The sequence below is a fragment of the Amphiura filiformis genome, chromosome 9 (assembly GCF_039555335.1).
Source record: "Amphiura filiformis chromosome 9, Afil_fr2py, whole genome shotgun sequence".
Taxonomy (NCBI): domain Eukaryota; kingdom Metazoa; phylum Echinodermata; class Ophiuroidea; order Amphilepidida; family Amphiuridae; genus Amphiura; species Amphiura filiformis.
Window position 1 is genome coordinate 19,151,569 of NC_092636.1, and position 18,553 is coordinate 19,170,121.

General features: G+C 36.0%; 1 pseudogene; it reads right to left on the reverse strand.

Moving 5' to 3' along the window:
• LOC140160718 (sodium- and chloride-dependent glycine transporter 1-like) overlaps positions 1-18,553 on the reverse strand; it is a 58,934-nt pseudogene that overhangs the window by 15,237 nt on the left and 25,144 nt on the right.

An 18,553-nucleotide genomic window follows, 5' to 3' on the forward strand; every position in this document is an offset into this window, starting at 1 on the left:
CGCCAAAATGCCCTTAGGCCATTAGGGTTATGTGAACATTTGAAGAGCTCAGAACTTCAGCTGCAAAAATCATTAAATGTCATTTTCAAACCGAATTGCCAAATCACATGCCCTAACAGGTTAGCTTTAAATTGGCACCTTACTTAAATAATTCCAAGGTACAGTTTTGAAACTATGATCAAAGAGAAGGTTGATTCATCTGGGGTCCATTTCACTCAACTTTACAAAGCTTTGTAAGTCTTGAAATCGTTCGTCAATTCCATTTCCCTAAACTAAACAAACGGTACCCTTCGTAACAAATAGAGCTTCACTATAGGAAACCTTCGTAAAGTTACATCTAGTATTGGGTATTTATAACTTTATGAACAGTGGGTTAAAGGTTTAGTGAAATGGACCCCAGGTCTGGTGCCTTCATCAGAGAAAAGGAATTACAAAAAATGGGGAAAATTAGGTACTTTAACAAGGCAAAAGTAACTTTTTTTAGGTATCATTGACATGGTGCCTTCAGAAAAGAAAGTTTTCTATTACCAAGACCAAACTTTTGAGATAGTTTGTATATTTGAAAGTGAAAAACTAACCATAGGGCAAGCCGTTTTACTGCTGCATTCAGAAATTACAATCATCACAACAAATCGTAAACAAACGTTTCTGAGTTTGATAGACAGGTGACGTCAAACGCAAACTAGTAATTTTATTTCTGGCTCTGATTATACGTAAATTAGTATTTTTATATCTGGCTCTGACTATAGCTTACCTGAGTCAACAACTTTGTCAACCGTTGTACCCGCATCTGCTGCCATGAAGCCAATCACAGCAAAGATGACAAAACCAGCAAAGACACTTGTGGCACAGTTGATGACTAGGACTATCAAAGCATCTCTGCAGGGTGAAAAATGAAGACGAAGATTTTTATCCATTAGCGAACATGAATTGTGTACATCTTCAAACTTGCTGGTAAACTTGGTGCATGTTTTTTAGTTTGGTAAATGTTATTCAAAGTCCTTACTTTCAATAACAGGGCAGTCATCTGAGATATCACACATGTTATGTTACGCATACCGATGTTAAGTAATCACATGTTTTAAGGTATATTGCATGTGTTACGTTATACCAACATTAAGTATTCACACGTCTTGAGACCTTAAGACGCATACCTACATAAAGTACTCGCATCTTAAGATATCGCATGTATGCTACACTACACATACCGACGTTAAGGGCGTTAAGTACTCGCACGTCTTAAGATATCACACATGTTATGTTTCTCACACCAACGTTAAGTACTCGCACATCTTAAGATATCGCACACGTTACATTATGCATACCAAACATTAAGTACTCGCACATCTTCGTTCTTTGCACATATTACTAAACGCATACCAACGTTAATATTTTACACACAACAAATGAAAGGACTTTTTAAAGAAACTTAATCTCATCTGTGATGTTAATTGGACGGGTTATGGACGGCCTGGGTATTTTTTTATGTTCAAGTTTGCGATTAAAGAGGAAGCCCCACCAGAGCAGTTCTTCTGGGGTGAACCAAACCTGCCTGGTTATCAAATTAATCAGTGACATGGTTATCTCTGAATTTATCTCTGATTTATCTCTGAAGGTGTTAATTGATGTTTTAATGTTATTGCATCAATTAGCACCTGTCAGCCAAATTCAGAGATAACCTTTTACTGATTAATTTGATAACCTGGCAGGTTTGGTTCACCCCAGAAGAACTGCTTTGGCGGGGGTTCCTCTAAAGCATGGGTGGACAGGACACTAGCTAAAGCCCTTACTTGGTCAAAGCATCTAGGAATCTCACATAAAGTCTTACCTGTAACAGTTGTTATGCCATTTGTTGTAGCTAGATAATGTATGGAGACTACCAAATGCAATGCCAGCAGAATAGAAGATCTGTACAGCTGCGTCTAACCACACCTATTGAAATACACATAACAAGCAATCTATGTAAACTGTGGACAGTGAAAGAGAGGACAGAGAGTAGTACCCACATCTATGTAAACTGTGGACAGTGAAAGAGAGGACAGCGAGTAGTACCCAGATCTATGTAAATTGTGGACAGTGAAAGATAGGACAGAGAGTAGTACCCACATCTATGTAAACTGTGGACAGTGAAAGAGAGGACAGAGAGTAGAACCCACATCTATGTAAATTGTGGACAGTGAAAGAGAGGACAGAGAGTAGTACCCACATCTATGTAAACTGAGGACAGTGAAAGAGAGGACAGAGAGTAGTACCCACATCTATGTAAACTGAGGTCAGTGAAAGAGAGGACAGAGAGTAGTACCCACATCTATGTAAACTGAGGACAGTGAAAGAGAGGACAGAGAGTAGTACCCACATCTATGTAAATTGAGGACAGTGAAAGAGAGGACAGAGAGTAGTACCCACATCTATTTAAACTGAGGACAGTGAAAGAGAGGACAGAGAGTAGTACCCACATCTATGTGAATTGAGGACAGTGAAAGAGAGGACAGAGAGTAGTACCCACATCTATGTAAACTGAGGACAGTGAAAGAGAGGACAGAGAGTAGTACCCACATCTATGTAAATTGAGGACAGTGAAAGAGAGGACAGAGAGTAGTACCCACATCTATGTAAATTGAGGACAGTGAAAGAGAGGACAGAGAGTAGTACCCACATCTATGTAAACTGTGGACAGCGAACAGTGAAACAGATAGTCCAGTAGCAAAGTGTATGGTTTTCATATGTCATGCAAGTTTTGTGATTAAGGCTTGGAACCAAGTTATAACTTTGCTGAAGACCTTAAATCACCCGAATAACTTTGGTGGCAAAAATGCATCTTGCTCCAAAAAGAGCTATGTGCTATGTCCCCCCTCAAGGTAATACAGGGGTCAAATTTCAAAATTAATCACATTTTGTTCTAAACCAGCTTTAACCATCTAGAACGTATCATTACAAAGGCAACTTTGCCAAATATGTCAAGGTCAATACGGTTCAACAGGTATTTTGGTCAAAAAAATGTTGTTAAAACCATATCCTTTGGTATTAAGGGGGTACTACACCCATGCAGTTTTTTTTGCATTTTATTGCATTTTGTGAAGAAATGAGAAAAAGAAATTGGACAAAGTGGTATGCAAAATGAAGGGGCAAATCTTCTCGTTCAATTGGTGGCATCAGTATCAATGAAGCGTACATGCTTCTAATGATATAAGCCAAAAGGTGGTACATCACTGATGTTTTAAATTAACTTCATTTTGGAAAGCTTACTATCAACGGATTTAGTTAAAATTTTGGATATGTGTTGCTAACACATTAGGGAAATAATGTTGATATGTAAAATGGGAATAAGCGGTCCCTGATCTCTTTTATGACTTCATGAACTTGGTGCTCCACAACTATCAAAAAACGAACCGGTTAAAATGCTTCTATTTTCAATGTTGAAGCTATATTTTGTATTTTGAACTTGCGACACTATTTCACTGAAACTTAATTAAGCCATAGGTAACAGGTTACCACAACCACACTACAGCAATGTTGAAAAAGATTGTATTTTTGTCACCCATACCACCATATTAGGTAGTTTGCCGTAAGCTTCATTTTGTGATTTTGGTAACTATTTTATATTTATTTGCCCAATTCATCTCAACTAGGCAATCTAAATTGTACTCACCATTTACATCCCAAGGTATTTTAGTATATCCACCTCACATATTTCCATTATATATCCAGTAACAGACAAAATATCAAAATTGATGCCTCATTATGACATGTATGATAACAGACTACCACATGTTGATGCCTGAATTTGACCTGAACCAATTGACCTATAACCTGACCTTTGATGACCTTATAGCCTTTTTTAATCTCTTTTCCTAACACCACATTATAGATGATAAATACATGGTGTAGTATTAAATTGTCTATGTGGAAGAGATTAGGCCTATTTAATTTATTCAGTGTTATAATCAGTGAGTACATTTCTATAGATGGTATAACAAAGGATTTAATGTATTCTATTCATGCCCTCTACTTGAAAGCTCTTGATGTTGAAAAGAATAAATTATGGACAATTTATGGTTTGTTATGAAACACGCATCTGAGTTACCAGGATACATGTAAACAAAAAATATATAGGGCTAAAATGACTTACTATACAATGGTTTAAAAGCACCTTTTTTATTATTATTTTATTTTTTCTTTATTTCACATGATCCGTGCATATATTGCCTAGCTATAAATGAAAAAATATTTTTTTAGACCAATCAAACCAATACATGGGTGTAGTACGCCCTTAATGGTTCAAAAAATGCAGAGATTGGCCTATCTGTGTCTCGAGTTATAAGCAAAAATGTCAGAGGTCAAGCCCTTTCACCCGGTTACTTATGTAACGAAGCATTATAGAAAGTGCAAATTATTCTTTACTTAAATTTGGTATTAAAAATCATACAATTAGACACCATTTTTATGAAAATCAGATTATTTTAAAGGTTGTGACCCCTGTGACCCCTGTGGAGCCCAAAATGGGACCTTTAACCCTTTTGCTTGTAACTCCATAGTCATTCACCTCAGATAGGTCTGGGTCAAGCCATACTTTTTCTGAATGTTATTATCAGAGCAATACTTTGGCGTGATAACAAGATTTGAACAATTTTGAAATTGACCTTAACTCTTTTCTGAGCAAGGTGCATTTTTGCCACCCAAGTTTTTCCTAGTCTTTGATGTTAACTAATTCTGGATTTTGCTTGCTTCTTGACTAAGAGGATAGAGAGTAGTACCCCTTAGTAAGGGGACACTTGGAGCAACTCAACCGTGACCAGGGCCTCAGGATTTCAACATTTTATATTCACTGATTCATCCTATGCCATCTCAAGTCAATCATAACATCAACTTCTTCACAACAACTCTGAAGACTAATGTTTTCACATCAAAATACTGAGGTTAGCCTCAATTATTTTGGTGTTGAATGACTGCTGAAACTTTTAATTGCAGTTAACATTTTGAAAATGCCCCTAAAAATTACTAAAAATAGCCAGTTCCCCCTTGCCCACACATCAACTCCAAGGATGATTCATGCCCACTACAATGCATTGATATGGGCATCATCGAAGACCAAAAATAAGATTTTAAGGAATTGGAAAGCAACATATGCACAATGTATTCTAGCTTATTCTGTTGGACCTGAGAGCACATCATATACACCAAATTGCATTCTGAATACAAGGAATGTACATCTGATATCAAATAATTTTGATTTTTTGAAATTTGCGATATATACAAATTTCATGTCAAATTATTACAAATTGATATTTTTAACATTTAACAGTCCTCAAAGCAAACTTTGTAAATCTAATGATATGTATTTTAAAGTGTAGGCCTATGTAGCTGTGAGGAAAACCGTCCATCATTTTTTCCAAATTTTGACCTTTCGTATATTGAAGATACACATTTTTCCTTAAGGGGGTACTACACCCCTGTGGCAAATGTGTGACTATTTTTGCATTTTTCTCCAAAAATAATAAGACACTGGTAACAAAAGTTATGTATATTATTGGGGCAAGGAATCCAATTACTACACTGAAATTTCAGTGACTCAAGACAAGCGGTTCAGTATATATGATAGAAAATGAGGTACAGCGTAGCGGTACCTTATTTCTTATCATAAATAACGAACAGCTTGTCTTGGGTCACTGAAATTCCAGTGTAGTAATTGAATTCCTTGCCCGTATAACATACATAACTTTTGTTACCAGTGTGTAATTAGTTTTTGAGAAAAATACAAAAATAGACACACATTTATCGAGGGGTGTAGTACCCCCTTAAAAGACTTAAAATTGGTATGTCTTATCAGAAGGACATTCCTTTTATTTAAAATGCAGTTTGATATGTCTGATGTGTTCTCCTGTCCCACAAAAACTACTGTGCTACTGCTAACGTTGCTATCTGGTCCCTTTAGGTGACTCTATGGTCTTTATGCTAGAGCTAGAGATATGTTGTTATCATCAGTATAATAAATACTGGGGCACAATGCACAGTGATAATTCAGTGGAGAACTTAATTCTGATCATGTCACAAAAACTGATACAACACAACATTTCCCTGTAGCCACCTTAAATTTTATATCATTTTGTTTCTAAAATAATGAACATTCATGAAATCTGACTCATGTTGCTTTTAATAATCACATTACATAATATTAATTCAAAGCGCATCAAACTGAGATCCAACACAGGTTTGCATGAGTTCCAATTCGGCGGTGATTTAGCACTTTTTGACAAAATGAGTTCATACAAACTTTCAAACTGTATGAATGAAACTCTAAATTCATAAACTTTTGAAACATTCATGTAATTAGTTAATGAGATGGCACTAATTAGTGTGATACTATATGTTTCCCCACCCTCCCTTGCATGACAATGTCATTCTGTGATTTGGCATACTAGCGTATCATGAAACGTCGCCATAGGCCACCATGTAACTGCACTATAGCTAATGATTTGACATACTAGTCAGTGCCAACGTAACAAACCACTGTAGAAGCAACGAGGAAGGTTTTAAAAAAAAATGTTTTGGCATATCGTATGAGGTTTTTGAATGTTTTGACATACTAGCGTATCAGTTTATTCACTTAATTACTTATTATTATTAGTGCAAATAGATAATGCTCCAATTATGTGAATAACAAACTGAAATACCTATTTTATCATATTCTTAAGAAAAAAAGAAAAAAATTACTTGTTTCCTTCCTCAAAAATTGGTAATTTTTCAAACGCGATTTTCTCAAAACTCCATTTTCCCTCATGCTAAATCACAGACGAATTATGGATTTCTTTAAAAGTGTGATGAACTTGGGAGGATGGACTGCAGGAGGGAATATCTTGGTAGCCCTTAACTCTCTTCACGCGGGTGTCGACTGCAGACGACAAGTTTTAAAAAAAATTTAGAAATTCAAAAATTTCAGAAAAGTAAATTTTCATGACCATATTTGGAATCAGCATGAAAAATGCACTAAAATGAGTACAAACAAGCCTAGTATTGATTCAGTAGTTCTTAAGATAGCTCTTGATATTTTGAGAAAATATTTCAAAACTTGAACTTTTTCAATTGAAGCGCATGACTAGCACGCAGAGCATTAATTGCCCCACACCTAATAGGTCATAGACCTTTATACATTCACCAGTTCACTGACCTATGTACAAGTGGACATTGAAAACTAAAACGGAAATACCAAAAATTGACACCACTTTCATGATGAGAGGTGGCTTTAGGCTTTCATCATTTTCATTCATATGCTCAAACTAGTTAACAAATGTTTGTTTGTTTGTTTGTTTGTTTGTTACAATGGGTGTTGCATGCAGAAATACACAGGCACTGCTGGGACTCGACTTAAACTCAAACAAACTGCTTGCGCCAGATGTTTAAACATAAAAAAAAATCAGTCCAAATTTTAAATACACAGAAATAAACAGAATGTAACAGATTTTAAAAAGGTGACTCTCACAACAAAATGAAGTGAATGTCTACTCGCAGCCTGGATCAAGGAAGTTCTTAATTGGATATTATATATGTTAGTCATTTTTTGTCAAGTTCTGTGGCTTTATGGTTTTAGACTAAATTACCCTAAAGGGGAGGGTTGAAAACCACATAAGTTTCAGTATAAATTTATTTGTAAAATATTGAATTGTAGGCCATTTATAGACTGTCAAAACATTATTTGAAAGAAACAAATATAAACTTCGACATATTCTTTAATTTTTGGGTAAAAATCTTATATATTTGAGTGATGTTTACTATTATGTGCACATGAACGCACAAGTTCGAAACGTGGTTAGCAGTTGGATGTAAACCAGGATGTAAACACAGGAAAATCTGGCCTTGAATATAATATAGCGCTAATTTTCTCAAAAAGTATACAGAAAATGTTAAGTTATTTTCAGATATGTTATGCAGAATTCTGTTCTGATTAAGATGATATAAATAGGCCTCTATATTTCAAAGTTCAAAGTAACTCGATTTATGGCCTGAAACACGACCGCTCTTTTGTGGCCTGTACTCTTAGGCCTTGTATCCATAGGCTGTTCCCTTGTGGCGTGTGCCCTTGTTCCGTGTTTACTTTTTCCCATGTGACCTGCCACACAGACAACGAACCTTTGTTTTGCTTAGTGGCCGCTCACGGTCCGTTGTCTGTGTGGCAGGTCACATGGGAAAAAGTAAACACGGAACAAGGGCACACGCCACAAGGGAACAGCCTATGGATACGAGGCCTTACAGTCTATTTTGTTGTTACATAACTGACTAAGTGTTCCAATTAAAGCATCCCACGATTCCCACCCCCTGTTACTGGTAACAAAGTAGAGTTGGGCGACTAAGTCGCCAATAGTCATTAGTCGCGACTATTACTGGTAGTCGCGACTAAAACTATTGAAAACCAAAAGTCGTCAAATGCAACTACATTTTTATGTTACAAAATCATGATAAAAGTGCCAGATATCCGCACCAAAACCAACTAAATACTAGTACTTAACATATAAACTGTGAAAATGTGATAAAACATTAGTCATTGTCTTACTGATAGTAACACTATACAAACAAGTAATCAGAAAGTCCATAAATCATCATTAAATTGGTGTTGTTGACTTCTTATCGTAAATTTGCACCAATCTTTCACCCGATTTTTTGGTCCAATTTTGACCACAGATAGTCGCGACTATAGTCGTAGTTGTGACTATTTGCTGCCAACTAGTCGACTAGGAAAAAAGTGATAGTCGCCCAACTCTATAACAAAGCACTGTACACCTTTGCACCATTGAACCACTTGGTGATGACCTAGGCCTATATCAATATGTGAGTGGACGCGGCGAATCAGCCGTAAACTCGGCAAATTGTATTCTGAGTTAAAGTGTAAAATGTATGTGAAGGTCATATTCATAGGTGTATCAATTCGTTGCGACAAGTATCTTATCAAACGCTGTTTAAATCAATCAATAATACTACTGCTGAAGAGGATAATAAGCTTCTACCTATTTCTATAGAATAGTTCTTGTCTTTGTTTGCTTTGGCTAAATCCTGTTCAAGCAGTAGATAACAAAGCATTGTATTTTGTCTAGGTATGTATAATCAACAATGAACAATGAGAGGATATTTCTGAACCTCGTTGACTTGGGCATGATTTGAAATGACCGCCAATTATGACTGTTGGATATTTGTTACCAGAAATGTAGAAAAAGAGACACATGTAGAACTGATAAAAAATACAATTTTGTTGAAGGAACAGAGTTCAACAAATCATAACTCCGCTTTTGGATATCGTTTGAAGTCAAATGATATACCATTTTAAAGCTTATGGTATATACTTTCTAAACACGAAATAAAACAAAATTGACCGGGGCCGACTTTACGGCTGATTCGCCGCGTCCAGTCACATATTGCAAGTGCTCCTATGGCAGAATGGTTCACTTCTTGTGACACTTTAATATTCCCCATTCCAGAAAAATACAGAACTAATCTTTTGGGATTAAAAAAATATTATCCTGTTTTACCAAATGAAACATAGCGGAATCCTAATCCTTTAATTATTGTCCTAACTAACAATAAAAGTCAAATACTTGGCAAATATTTGGAAATAAAGGCCTTTTTAGAGTGTTTTTCGTATGCTGTAACAATCAAGCCAAAAGACTTGTACTAAGACTAATATCAGTTTATGCATTCTAATTTTTGGAAAAGACATGTTTCGTTCTTATAACCAACCATTTAATTAAAGTTACACAAAAAAAGTGAAAATTAGAGCAAAATTTCGGCATATACTCAAGATAGCATTTCAACTGTATTAGCAGTATATCTGAACTACAACATTCGAAAACTTTTATATTTCCCTGGCTGCCTCTTTTTGGCCTCAATGTCAGGAATTGATAGTATTTTTATCAATGAATAATGTTATTATTGTAGATTCTGGTGGGAATAGTAAATCATCTTCTGCCTCTCATGACCTAAATAGACACTCCCACTGTGGATTAAATCAAAACAGTTTGTCAGTGGTTTCAACTATTGAATGCAACAAATTACTATGTGTCTGAAAGCTGCCTCTGGTAATGTCTGGAAATCTGAATGGATGAGTACGAGTATTAGTCATCTAAAAAATGTTGTCAGAGACCAATGAGTATACTCGGCACACACATACAGCAGGCCCCATGTCACAGGGGAAGTTGCCCAAAATTGTCCAAAATTGTCAAAATTGACCAAAGTTACACAAAGTTGCCTAAACATTTTGCAAACTTACGCAAAGTTGCCCAAACTTTTCATAAAGTTGCATAAAATTGCGCAAATTTACTTGAGGTTAATGCAAAGTTGCAAAAAAATTAGCAAAGTCGATTGACAACTTTACACAATTTAGCACAATTTTGCGATTTTTTGTCCATTTTGACAATTTCGGACAACTTTGGGCAACTTCCCCTGTGACATAGGGCCTTACAGCTAAACACACACAAAAAAACCCCACTGTAAATGCATGATTCGATTTCACCACATTCTATTTCCACCTTGGTTAATGCAGTGGCGGATCTAGAGCATTCAGGGGGTCAATTTCAGAAAATTAATAAAATGTAAAAAATAGCCGTGGCACAGGGGGGTGTCTGAGGGGAGATGTGCCCCCTGAGAAGTAAGAAACTTGTGCAAAATAAAGACCTAATTGAAGTGCTTTGGTTGGCCATTTTGGCACTACTGTAGTATTAGTCTGTAAAAGTTTGAAAAAAACGAAAATTTGTGAAATGATGGTCCATGAAATGAAGCCTTAGTTTTCCCAATTATTGTAGGCCTATGTGTTAAACATAAATTGGCAAATGTCAAAAGCAGAAGCGAAAATGGCCACTTGCTATAATTCCATAGTTTTAGGGTAAAATTCATAATTTTACGATAAACTTCATAAATTTAAGGTATAATTCATGTAAAATACAAGCATTTCAAAAGCTTCCGTGTGACCCCTTCCCGCACCCACCCCCTTCAGCTTTCCGTGCTTTGGCCTCATATCGATGGGTCCCCCTCCTGATATTAAAAATATTCTGGACCTTCTGAGGGTATTTCATTTGCATCACATATCATTTGTACACAAACTGGCCAGAAAAAGAATTTCATATTTTATTTATTATGCAACCAATTGCAACTTCTATGCGGGCCAATTCTTATTCTATTGGGAACTCATTCATTCGTTCATTTCAAGTCTATTTCATTTCATTTGGCTGCGAACCAGGCGACTACAAAGTTTCTCCATGTACTACGATTTGAAGCCAAGGTGGTAATGGCATCTGGCAGTAAAAAGTTGTCAAAGTCTCTTTGACAAATAGCCTTTTGTTGCCTTTTGTATTGTTTTGGGAACTAATTTGTTACCCTAAATAAACTTACCAATTTTACACATATTTAAGGTCACACTCTACATACATCAGTAAACATCAAAAGAGACTGACGCTATAGGGCTATACAATCACAGGACAAAACATAGCTTTTCCCAGAGTATTTCGCACTTGTGTCATTGATATTCACACAAAAGACATTTCAATTTCATCCAGAAAAATCTTCAAGCCAGAAACTCTAGTTCAATTTCACTATTGTGCCATTAGATTTCAATATTTTAGTATTATAGTTCCTGTTTGTGTCATTGATTTTCATCAAATTGCAGGTCAAATTTGTCTGAAAATATCTAGCGATCCCTTTTGCAAAAGCAATTCCGTCATTTGTCATTGAAATTCATTATTGAGTTTGTGCGACTTTGATTTTTAAGGACAAATTTAAATTGTCCTTTATATGAATATGAATGATATAAGTGCAAAATTCTCTGGGAAAGCCCATAGTTGGCACACCTTGACAATATGTTACAATTCATCATTGCCGCTCTGATAGTTTGGTGAAATTTAGTATAACTATGTTTTATGAAGAGTACAAACCTTCCCCCATTCCCCCTCAATTAATTACAAGTGACCTTTTTTATATTTTTTTCTTTTTTTATCAAAAAAAACTGATTTTTGTTGCTCCCTACACTTGCAAATTGCGATTTTTTAAAAATTTTATATACTTTTGCAAACTTTGGAAGGCAACCGTCTCTGCCAGCCTTCTTTCACTGTCACTACATCATTTTTATGTTTTATAGTGCTTTTTATCAGTGGCGGCGCTACGGAGGGGGGGGGGGCAGTTTGCCCCCCCTCAACTTTTGAGACAAAACCCCCCAAATCACGTTTATATGCTTCCATTTTATGCATTTAATTTTATATTATGTATTTCATATGTTCTTACTTGTATACTAGTATTATTGTATACTTTTAGCCCTTTTTTTTTTATAGCTAAGGCACTATATAAATGTCTGAAATAATAATAATAAATAACCACTATTATCTAAAGTTACTCCACCAACTTACATTTGAATGGTCTATGCCTTATACTAAACACCCTCTAGAGTCAAAAGGTCATCCCTTGTGGCACTTTCTGTCTAGTCTGGTAGTACTGTATAAGTGGTAATTTTCGCGAGGGTTTTATTTTCGAGGATTTCACAAATGGAGTGTCATCCCCGAAATTAACACCTCGCGAATATATGTATAATGTTTTGCAAGTATAGGGCAAAGACTAAGCAATCGCGAAAATAACAATCGCAAAAATGTCTCTATCACTCCAATTCGCGAAAATAACTATACGCGAAAATTACCACTTATACAGTACTCCTGATTCCAGAAAAATACAGCACTAATTTTAGGAATATCCAAACATACATGTAGCTAAATCCTAAACCGTTAATTAGTTCTAACTGGCAATTAAACAATCAAATTTTAATATATTTTGCAATTTGAGGGAAAATGGGCCAAAACATGCAAAATTGCAATTACAATTTTATTTACAATTTACTACATTTTATTACAATTATTTACAATTGTTGCAACAAAATTTTAAGACTTGGCACAAATAAATTCTGATTTTGCCAAATAAATAAAAAGTTGGGTTTTTAAGAAGCATTGTGTATTTTTTTCTTCTATAAATATGCACATGTCGGAATATAGGCCTATAGAGCAGGAAAAAAGTATAATGTGAACTCCTAGTCCTGGACTCCCTCCACACATGAAATAAACACCACTGTAATATTACCCCCTCCCTGAACAACACATGCTAGATCACAATAACCAGAAAGGATATCTTACACTTCCCATGATGCATTTCTTCCATTTCTATTTTCTGTACTCTGATTTGTTATCTGGTGCAATATGGATTGAGAGTGACAAAATGTAGGCTACCTCAATGAACAGAGCACATCCAGATACTGCAAAATGTTTAGCCTGTCTCTTATCAAAATGAAAACAAAGTGAGCCTGTACAAGGTAATGGAATGTCATTTGACGAAATAAGATGATATGAATCATGTTGCAAAGGATTCTGGGAAGGGTAAGATACCTTCCCTGCACATTAACTACATTACCATGTCATTTCTCAAAGGTCAGATTGAGGGTTCCAGCAAATTGAATTACATTATGATAAAAGTGGTCATTTTTGTGTCTAGTTGTTTGCGGTTTGCCGATTTTGAACTACTTTGCTTGCTTTTAAATTTGTCATTTTGACACTCTTTACTTATATCCATCACTCAGTGGCAGCACCAGGAATATTGTTTTTTTTGGGGGGGCATGCAGGGGCGGATCCAGGAATTTTCAATAGAGGGGGCGCCGAGCCACCACCGCCGCTGCTGCGGCTTGGCGCCCACACAAAGTCAGGCGCCGCTCTGCAAAAATACACAGAGCATGCGCCGATCTGCAAAAAATAGAGGGGGCGCGCGCCGGGTGCGCCCCCCTCTAAATCCGCCACTGGCATGGGGGATGAATCTTATGGTTTCACTCGCAGTACGTGTTGACAGTGAAAATTACCATTTCACACATTTATTGTAGCAAATATCCTACAGAACATAGAACACCACATTGACACTTGACTCTTATTTCCATGAAAAAGAAAATACATAGCATGAGCCCTAGCATAGTAGTAGCAATCTTGAGCCAACTATTGGATATGGCGGCAAAAAAAACTTGTTTTCCGGTCGGGCGGACTTTTCAAGTAGGTCAGTCAGAATTTTTTTTTTCTGGAGGCTAAGTAGGGTCCAACATTTGGTATTAGAAGTTTCTGGTATAGTGATATTGTTGACGGTATGGTGAATGAAATGTGAACCAGCTCTACTTGTTTACTTGTGACATGAGCAGCACATGCAGGAGTACACATAGTAGTAATGACCGGGAGTAATGATGATATCATTGGTATGACACAGATGTAATTACAAAGGTACCCCCAGATGTCAGCATACTTCACACTCAGTGAGGCAGGGAGGCCAGACATCTAGAATATGACATGTTGAAAGACTTCTGATGCCATGCTTACTACTAATATCTAGGTCAGCATTATTATTATTTTGATTTACTCGAGTACAGCTTCATGTTAAAAATTCCTGGTGCCGCCACTGGAAATAAAGAACATTTAGAATGAATGAAGATACTAAATGTTTGAAAAATCAACAAAAAAAGAGACTATAATGAATTTGACAAACATTGGTGGCATCAGGCAGTCAAGTTAGCTCAATCACTAAGGCGTTCAACTATGGTGAGAGAGGTTGCGGGTGCGAACCCCGGCAGTGGTTAGTGCCCTCTCGTGTAAAAATTGTGTTTGCTTGAAATTCCCCTGAACAAGGAACTTACTGCTACTTGTCTTGTTGTAACCTGTATGATACTCGGGGAGCTGATCCTGGCTGTGAAGGTCAATTGTGAAATGTCTACGGTGTGCGCTTCTTAGCTCTGAGTCCCTGTGTTGTTAATGGCTTATGGAATGATGTGGGGCCGTAGTGGTCAGTCACAACCTATAAAGTGTGCTGTAGCTTGTGGATCAACGTCCAGACCTTGTGCCTGTGTGTAGCGCACTATAAATCATTGGCTTAAAAACTTTTGATCAGGGTCAGTTGCTGGGGAGGGGTAAAATCAAGATGAAATTTAGCAATTTGCCAATTTGCAATTTTACAGTCAAGTATATTTTGATCCTAGGAACTCTTTAAAAAAAACTTGAAAAAATGGTCATACATGAATTAATCTATAGATATATTATTAGTTGTAATGCTTGTGGACAAGTTGTGACACAGAGCAAATAGTATAAGTTTTTTTTAAAAAGTTTTTTGTGTTCGTTGAGATGCTATCACCCCCACATTGACCTCTGTGAGGGTGTTGTAGTAGACAGTTTAAGGAGCACAGTAATTATGCACATGTTATAGAGCATGTAGAATTTCAAAGGGGCTATTGAAAAGTGGCTATTCCAGTTGAAATCCATACACCCTCTATGGAAGCCTTGACCTTAAACTCCCAACCAGGGAGTGCAGATTTCAAATGGAGTCACCCTTCAGGGAGGAAGATCCAAATGAGGATCCTGCAGACACAAGATATCTTTCTTAAATTTCAAGTGAAAGATGACATGCATCCTGCATCCAGTATAAAATAAGAATGATGTTTATGTATCTTATCAAGTTACCAAGAGTTATATTAGATTTCAACACAAAGTGTCTCCTCATATTTTGTAAGCACCTGTTTTATGTTTTTGCTTCATAATTTAATATACCATGCTGGCTACAGTTTCACTGACAACAAGTCTTTTAGGTGATGAAAAAAACACCCTGTTTTTACGGGGCAGACTGACTCAGATATTGACCGAAATATTTCAAATTATGTTTGCCAAAAATCAATTTTTTTTGCTAGATTTTTCAAGCTTTCATTTTTAGGTTCATTTTAGCCTCAAGAAAAAACAAAAATCCTTGAGGATTCTTGAAAAGTTTGTCTGCCCGTAAAACAGAAGTTTTTTTGTTGCCTTTTAGTGAAAAATGTAAGGTGTCAGATCAGTTCGGAGTGATGAGGTAAAGACACCCAGAAACCGTGATCCACTTCTGGAAGTCCTGGAAACATGTTCGGTGTGACGGTTAACGGGTGTAACGGACATCAATCTTGCAAGGCCAATTAAGTTAGTGACAGTAAATTAATGCAATGCACATGACACAGGACTACCTAAGATCATGAAAACAAAATACAGTACTTCCGCCCTACACCACATCACACGATCATCTACCAGGCAGAGCGTCAGTGGAAATGTGATGGTTGGCCATCAAACGGTTAATAGGTTGTCGGGTGTTACCCGGTTAGAAATACGGTGTGCCCAGTGGAAACGCACAGTCTGAGCTACTAATAGGGCCAGTTCTTGACGTTTCAAGTTTCCCCTTATTGCGTGCATGTCATGGCACCTAGTCACCTACCTTGGCACTTTTCAGCTTCTGTATGTCAGGTTTAATGTAATATATGATACCATCAAAAGCGCCATCTAACGTCGCTCCACGAATCAGAAGCGCCAGCAACACCACATACGGAAATGTTGAAGTTACATAAACAACCTGTAAATATACGGACATACAGGAAGAGTTGAGGTTTCTTCTCAATGATTGGTAATAATTATTTGCAAAACGCTCAAACAAATCGCTTAAATTCATTTAGGACAAAAGAAACAAACCTGTTAGGGTTGGCACTACTACAGATCCCCAATTTTGACTAATGTAGTAAAGAGTCTGTGGACCCCTCATGGATCCCAAAGTTTCAGATGCTAGTGCTACCCCTGCCCTGTTGTCACTAATTTGGGTGAAGAAAAAAATGCAATGAATTACATTTGAACTAAATTTTTGATACCTTTTTTCAATCCCAGTTCATACTAGTTTATAAGGAAGACTTTTAGCCTTCATATATTTTTGCCAATGTTGTTCCGACTTTTCTCACTAAAATAAAGACCTGGTACTGTGCCTACTAAAGTATCACAAAACATATTGGAATATAAGGGACCGTTCAATATTTATGCCGGGAGTAGTGTGAGTTTTAAGGGAGAATCCAAATTTTTGGGGTCTTAAGGGGGAATCTTAATTACTAGAACCATCAATTTCTTGTCAAAACTACCACTTCCCCAATGTAAATATTGAGCGGAGTAAGATATACTCTGACGAATATTACACTTAACTTATCTAATTCTGCAAAACATTACCATTTTATACTAACCTTGCCTGATGTTTTAATTCCTTTTATCAAACAGACGAATGTGATTAGCCATGCCAGGAGCAGACAGAGACACAGATGCCACCTCACAGTCCCTACATCATGTATGCCTGATGATATACCCAGCACATAATTACTGCATGGGGGAAGAGAAAGTTCTCCATTAATTTCTATATTATTGACCAAAAATATTTGAATTCTGGACAAAAAATCAGGCTTTTTATGATTTTTGGCCCAAAATAGCATTATTTTAACCATTTTTGGTGCAAATTTCTCAAAGTTGGTCAGAATTCAAAAAAATAAAACAAAAGTGTCCTATATCTTGAATGCCTGATGATATACCCAGTACATAATTACTGCATGGGGGAAGAGAAAGTTCTCAATTAATTTCTATTATACTTTCATATCCATGCACCAAATCAATAATGTCACACATTACTCTGATAGCAAGTTACTCAGTTAAAACAGGAGTATTAAAATGTTTTTTTACCACTTTTCAACATTGAATTAAAATGTTCATCAAAACGTTTTGTAATGCTAACAAACTATGAAAGAAAATTTTGAAAAAAAAAATTGTATTTATATCAGTTGCAAAGATTTTGTGGCACCTTTATTTAAAAAGTCACATCATTCATAATCTTTACACATTTACTGGCAATCTTTAAGGAATTGGATCTAGCGATGTTTGCACAGTATTTTTTGTGGAACCTGACACAACAATCTGAATATGACGAATGTCCTTCTGACATCAAATTATTTATCATAATAAGTTTTTGAAATTTGTGATATGGTATATTACAACTTGATATTTTTGACATATTTGAAAATTTTGACATTTTGTATACATTTATTTCCCAAAAGACCTTTTAAATGATGGATGGCTTTTCCTCCCAGCTACATACACTTTAATTAATTACATATCATTAGATTTATAAAGTCTACTTCAAGGACTGTTAAATGTCAAAAATACCAATTTTTACTAATATGCCATAAAATTTGTATTATATCGCAAATTTAAAAAAAAATCAAAATTATTTGATATAAGAAGGACATTCCTCGTATTCTGAATGTGCTCTCATGTCCCACAAAAAGTACTGTATAAACGTTGCTATCTGATCCCCAAAAGGTTATTTTTAAATATTACAAAATGTTTTGTGCTTCCTGGGAAGTTTTCAGGCATGAGAATAATCAACATGAATAACCTGAGAAGTTTGAAAAGCCTTAAAAAGTGTGAAATTAGGCTAAAAAGACCAAAAACAGGCTGAAATTAAAAAGAAAGTGCGTAAATTTGGACCAAAAAAAGCCTGAATTCAGGCTTAAAACTGAAAATTCTCATGCCTGGGTTTTTCATAACTTTTGAATGAACTGTGCAGTGATGTTATGAAGATTTATGTGTACAAAGATTGAGATTGATTTATTACTATTCCATTTTTTTATGATTCACTTCCTTATTGAGTTTTGCTACACATTTGGCAATCGGCCAGATTCAAAATAAGTGTTTTTCAC